The sequence below is a fragment of the Cyanistes caeruleus genome, chromosome 17 (assembly GCF_971803275.1).
Source record: "Cyanistes caeruleus chromosome 17, bCyaCae1.hap1.1, whole genome shotgun sequence".
NCBI classification, from domain to species: Eukaryota; Metazoa; Chordata; class Aves; order Passeriformes; family Paridae; genus Cyanistes; species Cyanistes caeruleus.
The window spans coordinates 339,118-344,141 of record NC_141717.1 but is presented as its reverse complement, the minus strand read 5'-3'; the positions used below and the strand labels follow the sequence as shown (position 1 = coordinate 344,141).

The 5,024-nt window shown below is 37.8% G+C and overlaps 1 long non-coding RNA gene across 1 annotated transcript; it reads left to right on the top strand.

The window, feature by feature from the left end:
* Window positions 1-324: 324 nt before the first annotated feature.
* On the top strand, window positions 325-2,938 carry LOC147649978 (uncharacterized). Its single transcript, XR_015277257.1, has 2 exons — window positions 325-401; window positions 2,780-2,938. It is a non-coding gene; the product is annotated as an uncharacterized LOC147649978 (long non-coding RNA).
* The last annotated feature ends 2,086 nt before the right edge of the window (window positions 2,939-5,024 follow it).

Below are 5,024 nucleotides of genomic sequence, written 5' to 3'. Positions count from 1 at the left end.
CTAGGCTGTCATCCCAGTCGAGTCTCCTCGAGGTTATGTCGCCCCTGGAAAGAAGCCAGGGGACTCCTTTGGGTCTTCCTTGTTAGATGGTGCTGGTTCTATTCCTTCCCTTTTGCGTGGCTCGTTGTTTTGGGGTTTTTTCCAGTCTGGGTGCATCCCATAAGTCTCTGGTCTCTCTCGTTTGCATAAAAGTCCGTATGTCATCTTCCTCCTCAGGACGGTACAGCAACTCGGGAAAAGGATACAATGTTGCCATGTGGGAGTCTCGGAGCAGTGGGGGCAGTGCCTGGCTGAACACAGAACAAGAAACACAGGGTACAGCAACTTGGGAGAGGGAGCAGGGCCTGGCTGAACAAGGAACAAGAAATATGGGGTACAGCAATTTGCGACAGGGGTACAAGGTAAGTAAACCTGGGACAGGGGTACAAGGTAAGTAAGGAGTTTACAAACAGCAACTGTAACATATTATTCTTAACAATATCCCCCCTCTTATATTTTGATCGGGCTCTAGCCCGCATCAACCATTAACTTCTGGCTCTTGGGAATATTTATCTCTTAATTCTCGATATTGCTCATATATTTCCCTGGCAGTTTTGTGCTCTCGATCCTGACTTTGGGTTTCCATTAACATGATCCTGGCCTGCTTCTTGTCTTTTATTTCAGGGATCTGGATGCTTGCTTGTACTGTGGTAGTCACTGTCTTGATTAGGCAGGGGAGTAAACAGGGTAGGAACAAGAAACTTGCAAATGCACAGACAGCATTGTAGTAATAGATCAAAATGTAAAAGTGTGTATGGTGATACGAATAATAAAGGCATCAAGTTGTCATAATAGACTGATGTCTATTAACACTCAGAAGATGGTGTGTGGTGATCAATATATGGTTTTGTTGAAAGATAGTATTATTTCATTATTATGTTACATATACTGTTATTGTCATCATCTCTTTGCCCTTGAGCTTGTGATGCTTGAAGGAAGGTTTTGCTGAAGGTCTGCTAACTACATAATTTTGAAATAGCAAGACTGTGATGTATAGGAACTGCTGTTTCCCACAAAAGAAGTGGGTCTGGGCTATTTCTTTTCACTTAAGACTGTCATTCCTTCTCATCCCCCCATTTTGGGGAGGGATAGCATTTGTGGGGTCCAAGGAATTTCATGAATAGTGTGCTAGCCCATTCTAAGGAATAGGTGACCAGCTGAAGGGACCTAATCTGAATTGGAGTTTCCAAAAAGTATCCTGTGCAGGGCAGTGTGAACTGAAGCCTCTGGCTGGAGAGAAAGCCAAGAATTCACAAAGAGCTGCACTAGAGATAATGTCACTGCAGCTGTTGTGCAGGATCTGTTCCTCAGTAAGAGAGCATTATTTACCTATCTGAAATAGCTTAAAAATGCTCCAATTTTTTTAAAAAAATTCTTCTGTTTATACTATAAAAATAATCACCGATTGTGAGATTCAATCTCAAATGTCAAAAAGCTTTCTTACAGTTAGTTAAACTTAATTTATTTTTTCTGGTCCTGGTCTCATCTAGCATACACCTCTCATGTTTTCTTTGAATTTTCTTCAGCATTAGGAACTTAAAAAAGATCAAAAGTATACATAGATTTAGGAACACTGTGTAGCAATATTCTCTTGTGCTGAGCTGGATCTTATTTTTTGTCTGGGCCAGGAGTTCTGTGCAAATTGATTTAAAAGGCCTAGTTGTAGGATGTGGATTGTAGGATGATGCTGAGCTGGCAGTGCTCTTGCTCTGAAAAAGGCAGATGGGATGCCGATGCATCAGGTATTACAAATGCAGATAAAAAAGTATTGGTGTCACTGCAAACACTGCTACTCTGAAACAGAGAAAGAGATGTGATTCAAATCTTCTGTATTGAAAAACATTAATTGAAACTGTACTGGAAGCAGAGACATGTTGCCTCTAAAATGGCAGAAGAGAATGACCGGATGTTTGTCTCAAGTAGCTGTGGAATGGATGATGTGATTCTAATTTCTAGGGAAAAAAATTGATGAAAAAAATTAGATAAGCCTAAATAAAATATTGGCTTAAGATAAAATGTACACAGGTCATTGATAAAATTTGGTTTAGAGTCTAAAAGGTGTTCCTGAGTGTTACAGCCAGTAGATTCTGGGATAAAAGGAGTGTTCAGTGGAGGAAGGAATCAGACTGGATTTGGTAGCTTTGCGATAGGTCTGTGGTGGAGATTCGGGGCTGTTGGACTCCAAGGAGCTTTCGGAGTGTATTTTTAAGCAGTTAGTGCCCTCTAGTGAGAGTCTTAGGTAATAATCTTGGTCCTGGTTTTGTAGTATGTTAACAACTCCTAACAGTACTTTGGTGTGTTACCGAAATGAAAGAAGCTTTGGTATTAAAAATGCAGGAGGATGAGTGTATGAAGAAAGATCCTATGAATGCAAGTCATCAAGTGGTTTGTATTGGGAGGGATCTTTAAAGGTTTATTATAAGTGTAACCACCTTCTCATGTGGATTGTGTCCTAAAATCTTAGGTACTTCTTTAAACGATCACTCAAGTTTTTGCAGTTCAGTGTAAAGCAGAAGATGTCAGCAAACTTGTGATTTCAGTCTTGACAACTGAAGAAGCACTGCATTACATACCTGTGGAACCAAGTGGCAGGATTAGAAGTACCAAACTCGTGGCAAAGTAGATGTTTCTGTTTTGAAATAAGCACATCATCTAAAAGCATAAATCAAGAAAAAAACCCCTGCTTTCTTAGAAGTCAAAAAGTTACAGCTACTATTTTTTAAATATTTTTTTTCTAAAGGTTACAAAACCCCACTGGGAAAAAATCCTGGAGATGATAAAAGAGATGAAGAGATGGAGGGGACACATTCAGAGGATGAAATGTTTGCTCAGAGAGGCCTTCGCAGAACTCAGAGTATGAAGTCTGTGAAAACTATTAAAGGCCGTAAAGAAGCAAGTATAATCCTGGTTAATTGAGTTTGTTCTTTCAGTGTATATTGGCATTATTCATAGTGCAGAAATTTATTTTTATTTTTAATATTGGAGAATTTGTCAACAGTAACTGGGTTCCAGAATGCTAAATGGGAAAGAAAGCATGTGACAACAATATCTAAGTTTGGAGCTTTTGTAGTTTGATGTGTTTAGGGGAAATATATGTATGAAATTAATGAAGCAAGGAGCAAGGGAGAGGAGACAAAACAGACTCTGTATTTGAAATGCTAATTTTGGCACCACCAAGCCTAATTTCAGGAAGTGTTCGCCTTGAAAAGGGTATGAATAACAATAATATTATCTGTGTGTTGTGCACACTTAAACATCTGCTGTTTAATAGATAAAGAATATTCAGAATTTTTTAGTTGCCATAGACAAACAACCTGACTCTTTGTGATCTACAAAGAGAAGATGTTGGGAAGGTAGAATTAGAAAGAAATTATAAATGTGACTTTGTAGCCAGAAAGGCTAAGGAAGAAATACAAATGATAGCACGGTTTGAATAATTCAAAGAAACCAACCGGGCTGGTATGCCAGAACACATTCTTTCCTGCAATAAAACCAAGCTGAGACCCCTCATCTCAGCCTTATAAGGAAAGGTCTGAAGGACCCTGAGATAACTAAAAATATGCAAAAATAGCGATTTCTATAGGTTGTACACAAATGTTACTATATTAGTATACTTAGAAAGATTGGTTAGTTAAGGAATAGAATATTCAAAGGTATAGGTTATATAAGTAGTGGTATAGAAGAGCTCGGCCTCTTTTTTCCGGGCTCTCTTCTCTTTTTCACTCTCTTTTCACTCTCTTTTTTCTGTCTTGCTTGCTCTTTTTTCTGTCTCTCTACCTCTCTACCCCACGCCCTGAAATAAACTTCTAACACTTAACTCGATTATAGAGGTCTTTGCCGTGTCTCTGACCGTCCCCAGAAAGCGTCTCCTACAAGAAGATCCTAGTTAGCATCCTAGTGCATGCATTACAAAATTTAAAGATACTCTAGTATAAATCTCTGTGAAGTCTCATAAAAGTTTTTAGGTCATTCCAGGAAAACTATTGATACTTACTCTTCTTGCCTAATTCTGTTGAAACTTTATTTTATTCAGTCATAGGTAGATTCTCTTAGTGAAACCGGGTGTCCAAAGCACATTGGAAAACATTTGCTAAATAGGATTAGTGAGGAGCTGAATTATATTTCCATTTCATGTGACTTAGTACTTCATTATAATTTTGTTTTTCCCTTCAGATACGATACGGATCACTAAAATACAGAGTAAAGAAGAGACCCGTTGTATACTTTTAAGTGTACTGCACAATTCCTGCAAGAGAAACTGCTGTACTATAGTAACTTGAATTAAAGTGTTAAAGATCTGTGTACAATGCCTAGAATGAGTCTGTATGAACAGATATGGTAGGACTTGGTTCTGTGAGCCCAAGTGATCAGATAAAGTATTACTCTGTTTTTCTATAATTGTGTCATGTTTAGATTTAAATCTGGACAAGTTACAGCATGGATTTCAGCACTCCTTAAATAAAAGTAAAATGAGTAATAGGAAATACTCCTTTGCCAGAGGTATTGAACAGATTGAAATAATTGCAAATCAAATTGAATTAAGAGAAGCTGTAAGTATGTAGAGCTTGTGAAAATTGAACCATAGTGTCCCCTAAGTTTACACTGAAAGATAAATATACTTGAAACATTTTTCTGAACTACAATTCCTGAAAAGGCCTTTGTGTAATTTTTAAATGTACAGTTTAAAGGACAGTGGGTGATGGAGGGAAAGGAAAAGGATAGATGAGGTAGGTAAGATACATCCTTAACTTCATCAATTTGTGTCATATTGTCAAGCTTAGCAAACTGGGGTACATACAGCACTTTATGCAAAACTGTATAGTTTTGCACACTTAATGATTTACAACTGCATGTCATTTTAGTGACTTGTTACATAGGCTAGAGTTACATTTTGAATGCCAGCAATTCTTGTATTTCATGATATTTTTAAAATTCATCTTGATTCCATAAGTACACTTAGGATGCTGTAGATATCTGCTACTAAT